Source organism: Numenius arquata, chromosome 2 (assembly GCF_964106895.1).
Source record: "Numenius arquata chromosome 2, bNumArq3.hap1.1, whole genome shotgun sequence".
Lineage (NCBI taxonomy): Eukaryota > Metazoa > Chordata > Aves > Charadriiformes > Scolopacidae > Numenius > Numenius arquata.
Genome location: NC_133577.1, coordinates 26,024,662 through 26,037,247, shown reverse-complemented (window position 1 = coordinate 26,037,247; position 12,586 = coordinate 26,024,662).

Below are 12,586 nucleotides of genomic sequence, written 5' to 3'. Positions count from 1 at the left end.
GAGAACTGAGAGCAACCCTATTCGTATTTTCCAGCTGGGATGACCATGTTTTTTTGTCTATACGCATTTCCTTCTCTATTTCAATTTAAATCAAAGAGCGGTAGTATTGTTTCTGTACATTCACAGTAGAAGTGATATGTCCTAAAGCATAATGATACTGGTTCTGCTGTTTATACGGTTTTCACAGTGATGTTTTGGAAAGCAAAGAAAATGATGGGGTTTTTTTGACATATGATATGAGTGGAAGTGACTTAGATTTTTAAATACTTAAGAAAAATAAGAAGACTCAGAAATGGGGGAGAAGATTCATATCTGTTTTCTTTCCCTTAACATGCAGAGGTGAAAGTATACTGAAAGGCCATTTTCCTCTTCAACAAAGGTTAACTATACCAGACCAATCTCAAAGTCATGTGAGCCAATGCTGCCAGCAATAATAAAATTTTCAGGTACATAGCTAGGTTCTGTAAAAAAAGAAAAAAAAAGAACAAAAACAAAACCAACATAAAATATCTTTAAGCCAATAACCAAATTTGAAGGTAAGAAAAGTCCCCAGGTTAGATTGCCAGGGACTGTTGGTTTTGATTTTATTATTGCCTTTCTCTGGAATATGGGGTACAGTGTATTACCTACAAATGTTTTATTTAACATATTTTCTGCTTCTAGAGGCACTTAAGCTATTGGCAATGGCCTTCATTTCTTATTCTCTTTCTAAGAAATCTTGTAATTGTGGCTTTTGACCTTTTATAGTCAGTAAGTCATAAGTTACATGTAAGGTCTTCAGTGGCCCCCAGGAGCATATAAGCAAACTGTTTTGTGAACCTTCTGAACTAGACATTCACTGAATATTTGCGATGTTGGGGGATAATCCTTAAAAACATAGGTGCTTCCATTCCTATGGCAGACAACCACATTAGCTTTATGTTTCTGCTGAAGTAATGCAATTCAAGACTTATTAACAGTATCAGATTGCATAATTAATTTAGAGGCATTAAAGCACACCAAGATATACTGAGACAATTAAGATCTTTAGCAACATTGCCTTATGATGGTTGCTGCCTCTGGAAAGCAACATTAGCATACAATCAGCCCAACCAAGGGCTCTCACTGGCATAAGATTTTAAGTTACTCAATAAAGACTGTACAGACAAAAATTCTGTGATCATCTTCATGGGGTTCATGAGTCAAGTAAGGTCCTGATTTACTACAAGCTAACAACAAAATTACACAAATTATGTAATTATGTCTTGCTGACATTACAGAAAATGAGACAGAAAAGTCAGCTATTTTTCTAAATGCACTAAGAGAAATAATGTCGAAGTCAGAGTTAAACCCTCAAGGCAGAGCTCAGATAGCCATCTTGCATGAGTATAATGAAATACCAATGCAGAATACCCAACAGAACTTATTGTGTTGGGTTTTTTCTTGCAGAAAATGGGCCATTATGGGCAACTTTTGAATCAATTGACTTCAGGAGGAATAATACCACTCCAGGGTTATGAAAATGATAACTGCATCAATTCTAAAAAACACTGCATCTTTTCCTTCAGCAATATCCCTATGGCTCAATTTCGCAGAGATGTAGGAAGTGCCCTGAAAAGGGCTGTTGATAACATGTAACTTAACTACTTATTTTAGTCTGATGTGAATCACCCCTTGCAGCAGCCTCTCTCCATGACAGGAAAAAGCCCAATGGTTAATTTAGATTAAACATCCAATATCTAGACAAATAACTTTAGGCAAGTTGGAATCCACCCAAAACTAAGTCAAGAGCCTGAATAAAAATCTGGCCTTTTCATTCTTATAAAGCAGTGATACAGTCAAGATCTGAAGATCTTCCAAGCCAGCAAATATCACCTGCTTCACAGCCATCTGAAAATGGTCTGAAATCTGTTGATTGCTAAACTAAACTACTAAAGCTTATATCAAGTCTGCCAAAGATACAGAGATTATTCAGTACTTCCTATATTTCTATCTGATTTGTTTGGCTATTGTTTAGTTGACAACATTTCTGAACAGAAATATAAGCATTAAGAATGTATGAGAAAATGAGCTTGATGTCACATACAGGAATAGTTAACATTTTATGGTTTTCCATCATAACACCCCCAACCTTTGTAAACATATGTCAATGGAGAAATCAGTTGGTTTCATGGTTCATAGCTAAACTTTGGCTTTGCCATGAACTCTACTGAGGACAGTATGTTGTTGAACTGAGGCCTGATGCAGAGTGGAAAGCAAGGTCTTACTTTGCACGACTGCTCAAAATTCCCTCCTTGTTCCAAAGATAATGCATCCCTTAACCATCCTTATGCACGGGAAAGAGAATGTCCTTGCAATGACCAAATTATTCCGAGAGCACAAAGCTACAACACCACCCATTCAGCACCACTCGTGCCACCTTTCTTTCAGTGTAGGTGTCTTGGTGGTCCTGCAGACATCTTCCCCTCCTCTGTACACCTTGGTACAGCATAGTTCAGCTCCAACAGGCATTAAGACAGTAATTCATGCCCTCCTATTTTTTTGAAAAAGTGCTGGCAGGTAAGTAAATATATTGCTTACAGACAGGAAAATGAGCCACTTCAACTCTAAATGTTGTCATATTCCTGTAGTTATTCATCTCTTTAAATAAGAAATTGCCTGTATGTGCTTTTTTCTAGTTTAGGAATCAGGTCATAATATCACTCTACATTAAGTCAATTAAAGAAATCCAGCATCAACCCCCATTAAGTAAAAACAAGGTAAAAAGAGAAGCAAGCATTCCTAACTGCTCAATAGTGATCCTATTCAGGAAGAAAGCTTGGCAAAGCAGTGATGAAACTACTTCTGATGTCACCTATTCCTTTGACTAGTACAGTTATCTTATGGGGAACTAATTTAATGGGAATACCAGTTCAAACAACAGAGTTGTATTTGGGTATATTTTAATAGCTAGCCATTTTCAAAGATAGTCTTCCTACCTTGCAGCAGATAAATAAATTTCGTCTGCAAAACTTTTTCCCTACCCTGTAACTTCAAACAAGTGAACTTTTCAAGGCCCTGCTATTTGTATGGTTACACAGTATACAATTACCTCTTTCTCAGCCCAGCAAACAAAAGGAATAACTGGAAACATTTTAATAAGCCTGCAAATTCAAGCAGCAGTGTGAAATGATGAAAAGTCTGTTGATGTCTCAAACACTGTTATATATGCATTAGATGTAAAAAAATGTCACCTATTTAAAAGCATACCACTGTGCTCTGAAAGAGAAGAAAGCAGAGTACGGGGACACATGATGGGTAAGAGTAAGTTACTAAGCCTTCAACCAGGTGGAATCCTCTTCTTATTTCAGGCATAGCGAGTGCCTGTTGGTTGTTTACTTGCAAATTTAAATGAAATGCATTTCAAAGCAGTGTTAGCTGAGACAGAAATTTGTTCTGGTGCAGAGAAAAGAATTGTGTAATGTGCATGACTTTGACAATTGCTTTTACTTAAAATAAGCCTATCTTTTCACAACTGTCTAGCATTCAAATGACTTGGTAAACTCATGATACTCTCTCCAGTAAATCAATGTGCAACCAATCTGTGGCTGTTTACTTTAGACAAGATCTTTCACTAGGATGTTATACTTTAATGAAGAAGTATGTACCTTGTTTGGGGGAAAGGGAGAAACGCCACTCTGTACAAGTACCTTTCATAGGTTTTTTCTGGTCCTTCTGATGGTGCAACAGTACTTAACTAAATGATAGGGCAGATTTGCTGGGCTAATTTCTTCTCACAAGTATGAGATTATTAATAAACTCTTAAATTCTCATGAGGTTACTAGAAAAATAGCTCACCATCAACATACTATGTTGCTCTGGAGTGATAGGTTATTGCCAATATCCTTGCCTGCCAGTAATCCCAATTATCAATTAAAGCTGCTCCAACCCAACTACTCTACCCAAAGAGCAACTCAGAAGAAAGAGGTGCAAGGAAAGAACGCCCGTCACTCAAGATGAAAAGTCAAGATCACTGTTTCTTAAAAGATTATGTTGATATAATTTTGCAATCAATCTATGCATAGCATTTATACTTATTCACTCTTAGACACTAAAGCTTTTAGGGGAACAAAAAAAACCCAAACAGCAACTCAACCAAAAACCAACCAACTATTGCCAGGAGTAGAGAGTTTAGGGTGATCCGGAATTTGCATTGTACTGTCAGAAGGAATTTGAAGGCTTTGCTGAAATAATGCTGTTGCACTAAGTACCCTGCAAATCTCAGTGCCGACCAGTTTGTATAGCACAGCAGTTCCCCTGGGTTCCCCACACAGACCAGTGAGTCGCATGCCAGGATTAGTCCCGGGGTAACAGAGAAACCACAGAGGTGCTCCAAAACAAAGCCTCACAGAGAAATTTCCAGCTACACTTTTCTTTATTTCCCTTTCCTTGGCTCTCTTAAATATAGGAGCATCTTTCCCCTAAATTATAATGCATGACCTATATGCTCTCCAATTAACCTATATCTCTTCATTTAAGAAACTACTTTGCAAAATTTTCCTACAAGAATTAGCAAGATGGCAAGATTGTTACATGCTCTGCAGTGGCACATTCTAGACATTGCACTGAAAGTCATATCAGAAAAATATGTTGAGCTGTAGCTCATTCACCAAAAGGAAATTAATTTTTTTTTCTGCCAAGGAACCACTAAAGTTTCTTATGTCCAGATTAATTGTATCTACTAACTCTCATTTTCCAGTCACAGGATCGGAAGATCACGTAGTTGGAAATTCTGTACTTGTAAGAATTTCAGTCAAAAGATAAAAAGGTCCAAAAAACCTTTTAGCAAATATATAACATCAAATAATGTATAGATACAGATTAAGTAATAAAACAGAACAAAAAACACACAAAAAAGAAAGAAATTCAAACTCTACATTATAATACTGCAACTGATGCTGAGGAATGTTTTTTTCCACCTGATCAGAGGAAAGTCTAAACTTGTTACAAGATTTCAGTCGATCATGGAAAACCTTATTTGCTCTTACATAAAAGTATTTTTACTTGTTCAGAAATGAGAAAAATAGCAAATTCCTATCTCAGGTTGACATATCTTAAATAGTAACATTACAGCAGGGAAAGAAAAAAGGTCAATTAGAAAATGGTCCAATTCCCGCTAAAACAGTGTTTGCAACATCTCAGATTTCATCTTTTTCAGTTATATCAATAAAAAACAAGTTCCTCTTTACAAGGAGGTATTCTTATATCAATGTACTGTTAATGTTGACATTCTGAAGATTACTTCAAGCTCTTTTTATTGCCAAAGGCAGCCTTTTCAATCCAGGTTATTTCTTCAAATAAAGCCCAAGAAGAAATCAGAAGTATTCCAGTTTTATATGCTTATTAAAATTGAAATGATTGTTTGGGCTTTCAGAGTTTTAGTTATAATCAGGTATCAACTTATGCAGAAAACTTATGCATTTTGAAAAAAATCAAAAGCATTTTGGAAAACAGTTGTTCAAATGAATGTACTTATGGTTTTATCCCCATATTTTTTCAACTTTTTTTTTTATGTGATATCTAAACTTCCTCTAGTTTTATCTTTTGTTTTCCCCTTCTTTTTCTTTCTGGCAAGTAGTTATCAAAGACAACAGTCTTGATTATCCAAGACAATAATCAATGACAAAAAACAGAAAGCAGGTAATTTACAAGTAACTGTCAAGTCCACTTGTGTGGTTAGATAACAACAATTTAATTTAATTGACAAGAAGATATGCTGTCTATTTTTAGATTTCCTGTTACCACTGTTAACTTAGTAGGCTGGTACATGTTTTGCAATCTTGAGTATTAACCACCACATTCACTTGAAGTTGAAACTCCATACCATAAAAAAATGCAGTTTAGTTGTACCTATACATAAACATTATCCTTTGGAGTGTCCAAAAGCCCACCAGGCTACAAAGTGCCCCTGGTTATCTATTTATGATACAGAACTACAGCCTCAGAATACCTACTGAAAAGAGAAAAATTAGCATATAGACAAACTCATATAAAGCAAATTTTCATTTCCAATTTAAAATCAAAATATCTAATCTTTCTTTCTCTATGCCTCTACTTTGAGCCTTGTTACTCCAAAAATTGCCAAAATTATTTGCTACAACTCAGATGTTTTGGCTTTTCACATGGTGATGTGAAACTCAGCAGCTGTCACAACAGACTACTCAATTGTCCACAAGCCTTACAGTTATGCAGCACATTTGATTTACACCATACATTTGCAGTTTCTGGCTGTATAATAATCTGCATCTTTGGACTCTCTGGCTATACTTAACATGCAGATCATTTAACATCTGAAGGGCACTTGGAGGGGACACTGCATTTAAGAGGCCAAGAAGCCACTTCATTATGAGATTAGCTAAGAAGTTCTTCCAGCACCTCTAGACCAGCTGCCTGAGGAGCCCATCAAGAACCAGATGTTAGATATATCTTGCAAGAGCTTGCCATTTGCATCTTGTGATTGCCATCCAAGAAGGAAAAAAGATGGAGGAACCATCTGATGTGACAGAATAACTGGCAATCCCTGCAGAGTTGTATCCTGATCAAATGATTTACAAGAGTGTTTGAAGTAAGAGATGAATATTAATGGGTAACTAATGATGGACAGCATAGATTCATAGATTCATAGATTGGTCCAGGCCGGAAGGGACCTCCAAAGGTCATCTAGTCCGACCTCCCCGCAGTCAGCACGGACACCCCCAACTCGACCAGGTTGCCCAGGGCCTCGTTGAGCTTCACCTTGAATATCTCAAGGGAAGGGGCCTCAACCACCTCCCTGGGAAACCTGTTCCAGTGTTCCACCACCCTCATGGTAAAGAATTTTTTCCTAATATCCAATCTAAATCTCCCCTTCTCCAGCTTAAAACCATTGCCCCTCGTCCTGTCACTGCAGGCCTTTGTAAACAGACCCTCCCCAGCCTTCCTGTAGGCCCCCCTCAGGTACTGGAAGGCTGCTATGAGGTCTCCCCGGAGCCTCGTTTTCTCCAAGCTAAACAACCCCAGCTCCCTCAGTCTGTCCTCATAGGAGAGGTGCTCCAGCCCCCTGATCATTTTGGTGGCCCTCCTCTGGACCCGCTCCATCAGGTCCATGTCCTTTCTATATTGAGGGCTCCAGACCTGCACACAGTACTCCAGGTGAGGTCTCACCAGAGCAGAGTAGAGTGGCAGAATCACCTCTCGGGATCTGCTGGCAACACTTCTTTTGATGCAGCCCAGGATGTGATTGGCCTTTTGGGCTGCGAGAGCACATAGCATGTTTGCTAACAAAACCTAAACATATTTTAGCAAGGAAAATACATATATATATATAATCTTGCCAATTAGTCACACATTTTTGCAATAACGTAAAAGTAACTTGCTTGTTACCACAGCAAGATATATGTAGCTAAATTCTAGGATATTATGAATAGCTGGGATGGTAAATGTGATAGGAGTAATTTATTTTTCCTTTGCATTACTCTTGTGCTTTATTTTACAAAATTAACCGTGTTTTTTTTCTTTCAGTTGTGCCTGGGGGATACGCATCCGTACTGTTCACAACATCCCCTACCTGGTTTACAAGCAAGTAAAAACTGAATAGTGAAATGGACAAATTAATAACATATTTTAAAAAGTCAAGAAAAGTTTTTGTTCAACTATCAGAAATAATACCTATAAATGTGTAGATATATTTAAAAAGTCAAACTATACTCTCTTCAACTTTTTTTGCATGCTTTATAAGATTTGTTGAAATCTAGTAAAAGTACGTATTTCTAGAGAACTGCTTCTGAATTCTACAGTTCATAGATCCAAAATAAGCTGTTTATATAACATTACTTTAAGTTCATTAACTATATGAGAACCTCATTAATTCATGTGCCTGTCAGGAACTTCTACTAAAGAAAGCAAAAGTTAGAGTAAGCAAATATCCCAGAGAGTAATGAGCAAAGTATTATCTACCCTGTATGGAAATTGGTACATTTTCTATTTTTTTGCCAAGCAAGTTTCCAACCTGGACAAGTTAAACCAAACTAAATGTCTACAGGATACTATTTCATAACCTCATTTGTGGAAAACTGGATCTTAACACTGTTCTATCTGCAGTCTCTGTTCTCTTTCTCTTGTCTCTGTAACTGTCCTGAACATCATCAAGTGAGAGACAGTAAACATAGAGGAGCTAAGCACAGTGCATTATCTATCCTGGGAGCGTCACTAGAGCAGAAGCTCCTCTGTTAGCTACTCTTACAAAGTATCTGCTGTGGATTAGTTCTAGCAGATTGAGACTGAAGGAAAGTCGTTGGCTCAAAAGCTAGTAGAGATGAATGGAGAAACCGAGACAGGCAGTTAAAAAAAAAAAAAAAAAAAAGGCAAAAACGCAGCCTGAGCACACTTTGCCTTGGGTAATTTGTCTTGTTACAAGTTCCCAGAGATATACATGGAGCTCAAAGGAAGAGACAGTCCATAACCCAGGCACTCTCCTTGAACCAGCATTCCCATCAATATTTTACTTCTCGTCCCAAAAACAATCAGATAACTTTCCCTTTGAATTGTGACTTCAAAGCAATCAAAGTTTTGGATCTGGAAAAGTTTTCTGATTGTATACTTAATCTAATAAAAAGTAGCATACAGGATGATTTACTAAGTATTTTGCTATAAAGTATGACAATTTCTTTGGAACCTTTCCTGTTCCAAGCATCCCTGGGATGATCATTAAACCCTGGCAGTTTAAAGACTACCTCTATGCATTTATCAAATCTTACTCCAGCTCTTACAAGATAGATTAAAGGATACTGTTACTAGCCAGGCTCAAGAGTTATGGCAGTCTAAAATGCAAAGCACTTTACTTGATGACAGATATTTTTTTTTTTAAATAGAACTTTGAATGGGATTTTTTGGGTCTTTTTTTTTTTTTTTCCTTTTTTTTTTTTTTTCCTATGTAGCATGAAAAGCCATAAAACAACATAAGTAAATGGAAAAAAATAGTTCTTTCTAAAGAGACAGCTGAAGTGGTCCAGTAGTTACACAAACAAAAGGAATATTACAAAATGCATTGTGGTGGAAAAAACTCTCTCTAATTTTTGCAGAAGAGAACACAAAACATAGGTGACTTCTACATGCATTGTAACTGATGCCAAAAACTGGCTTTTATTCTCAACCCCCCCCCGCCCCGAGAAAAAACCCCAATATCCCTCTAGCCCGACACCCTGGTTCTATAGGTGTTTGCTTGCAGTATTACAAGCTACATGAGCTTTTACTGAGAAATGTCTTTTGATTTCAGATGCAACTTTTTCTCGCTGCAACTCTCTGCTTTTTCTTCCCTCTGATTGTGTTTTGTAGCACACTTGATCAAGTGAGTCTCTCCCATGAGAATGCTCACACCAAATCCATGACCAACCTTGCTGTTGACTAGCCCACTCTGGCAAGGCAAGGTAGCAACAATACTTCCCTTTCCCTCCCAAAATTAAGCAGGATATATTATTCAAAGAATATTTTGAAAAGCAAGCAGCAGGCTAAACCCCACTATATCAAATTTCATGCTACATTTGAAAAAAGCAAGTAGCTTATATTATAGCAATACAAATGCAATAATGAAGTCTGTGTTTTCTTTCATCCTTCTTTCCCTCTTTGCCTTAGTTTCCCTTCCATTTCTGTAAACACAATCTCAATCTTTTAACTTCCTTTTTCTTGAGTTGTAGCTACTTTTTTTTTTTTTTTTGTGGGTGCCTCTAGCATCCTTCAGCCTCTAATTCATATCCTTCCCCTGCCTTTCTCTCCCTGTTACTGAGATGTTCCCTGTTCCTTTTACTTCTTCCCACGAGATTTCATTTCTTCAAGCCATTTCTCTTTCAGAAATTTCTTGATACCCCTCTTGATGACCTTTTTTCAGCAACAAGTAGTACCTGAATTGCTGCATCAGTGTCACAGTAGTTTGGAAGTTTAAGATGTTTAAGTTGTACATTTGGAACTCTTTTGTCACAGTCTATTTGGTTGATTTATACTTTAAACTTTTTTATTCTGAATTGGACATTTTATGGTGATTTTGGAGGAGAGTGAAGGTGGAAGCAGAGGCAAGTAAACACCATAAAAGAGCTGGAAACAGTTTGCAAACAACAATCTCAAAACAACAAAAAACAAACATATTGCTTTCATCCCTAGACAGATTCCACTGCCAGGTGCCCTCAAGAAGGGCAAGAGGTAGCCTCTAATTCAGTCAGGACATGGAGACCCACCACCATCATGTCCAAGGGAGGAAGAACAAAGACTTTCTTTGCCTTTAAGCAGGGAGCAGAAAGGACACTTAAAATTTGGCCTTATTTCAAAAAGATGCCCTAACAGTCCCATGGAGAGAGAGAGATAAGGAAATGCATTAACTCAGCTGTAATTTACTTTTCTAGTGTATAGGTTGGAGTTATTTCTCTGTATACATCCCTTACAAAGTATGCTAAGGAGGGCATGAACCTGGTGCTGAGGCACACTGCAAGTTGTGAAGTACAACTATGAAAGTGTGTAAAGAAAAACCCTGGGATCGGTGCTGATATAAGCATAGGTGTCCTGGTTTGAGGTAGAAAGAGAAAAATAAGTCCAAGAATTGTTAAATTTATTCAGGGATAGATATTTACAGGTTACTGATTTATAATATAACACCTGAACAGAAAAGTGGATATGTTATTTGCTTTCACACAACTGTTAAAAAACCAACAAAGAAAGAAAAAGAAAAAAAAACAACCTAAAGTTTTAGTTCCTGGGATACTTTTTTGTCCAGTCTTGCTTGGAAAACTAATAATGAAGACAAGAGGATATAATCCAAGTTACAGAGAATATACCAGCTTCTTCAGATGACAACATGATAAATCTTGACAAGATATTTCACTTTCCAAGATTTCTCATATATTCACAGACAAAACCTAGACAAAATCTAGGAATCAGTGCATCTTGGCAAAGAAAGGCTCTTCGGCAACAGCAAAAGACTCAAGTGGATCAGAAAGAACTACCAGGTGTCATTAAAATGCCTGGAAAGATTTCATTCCAAAGGAAGTGAAAAAATCAGAGGTCTGAAAAAAATTTGCTGAACAATCAGAAAAGAGTAGAAAGCTCTGAACCAGCCAGCCACCTAGCTGACAACTTTTCTGAGAGTCTTCTGACACTTCTCTTCTTGTTTTAGGGCACAGATTTATACAGTTATGCCCCTGGGAAAGTATTTCCATATTTTTTTCCACAAACCTGAGAATAAAATGAATCTAAGTTTCATAGCTGTAGACAAACACCAATCCAGCACATAAAAAGATAACATCACATCCCAGTTTCTATTTTCTCATTTTCAAAGCCAGCTCCATGATTTTTGGGGGGTCTACTTCATTATTTTGATTAGAGTTGGGCAATTTGGGAAATTTAATGAGAGAAGAGCATCTTAAATTCCATCCTGAAGAGCATGTCTGCTGATAGGAACAGTGTTTATGTGGATATCCTGGTTTGGGGTAGAGCAGAGCCAACTTTCTTTTCAGTGAGAGAGGCTCTTGTTTATACTTGTTGCTCTGGCAACCAGGGTCAGCTGACCCAAGCTGACCAATAGGGTATTCCATGCCATCTCCCATGCTCATTATAAAAGATGAGGGATCAAAGGGGTCAAGTTGGCTCCTCTTCAATGGACTATGCTTTTTTTCAGGCTCCTCTTCTTGCGCTCTTCTTCAAAGGCTCTCTGATGACTGATGCCTGAGGAAGACCCTGTCAGTTCATCTACACATTGATCCCCATCAGTGTGTTCCTGAATCCAGTTCCCATTTGTCACTGAGACCCTAGTGCCTGACGGTGACATCTCCCTGGGATCTTGATACAGTTTTGTATATATATTGTATCTATTTCATTATTTCCTTTAAATTTTATTATTAATATTAAAGTAGTTTAGTTTTTTCCTAAACTCATAAATCTCTTCATCTCTCGTCTTCCTCTTCTTGGAACAAGAGGCGGGGGAGAGCATCTGTTGTCTTGTCATTGGCCAACCTGGCCTAAACCACAACAGTGGACAGCAAGGTCACATCTTTAGTCACTACTAACAACCACAGGGAAATTAAGGAACTAGGCCATGCACAAAACTGGAAAAGTATGTTAAGCCTACTCAGTTCTTTCTAGCTATTGCCAACCTTTTGTGTTGGCACACACTGCTGGTGATCAAAAATAGAAGAAAATATTTTTTTTCTGTAAACAGATTAAGATTAAAAATATATAATTGTTTGTGCAACTTTAGCATTACCTCATAGCGAGATGAAAATTAGAGCTAGAAGCTTCACACCATTAGAAAGTTGACTAGGTTTTGGTAACTATCAAGTAGAAGAATGCCTAGAGAAGAATCAACTACCTACATCCATTTTTTTTTTTGTATTTTACTTAAGCTTCAGGTGCTGTGAGCTGCTTTAAGTGGCCTGGTTAGATGATGAATACTTCAGGTAGCTTAAATGCAGTACATTCCATATTTTAATGGCTGCAAAATAAAAATCAACAGAGTTAGGCCAGAATAAACTTTCTGACAATGTCCCTCCCAAAGACCTTTTAGATTAGCGTCAGCACTCTCATCATTACTCTTGTGCGTTTTCTTCTA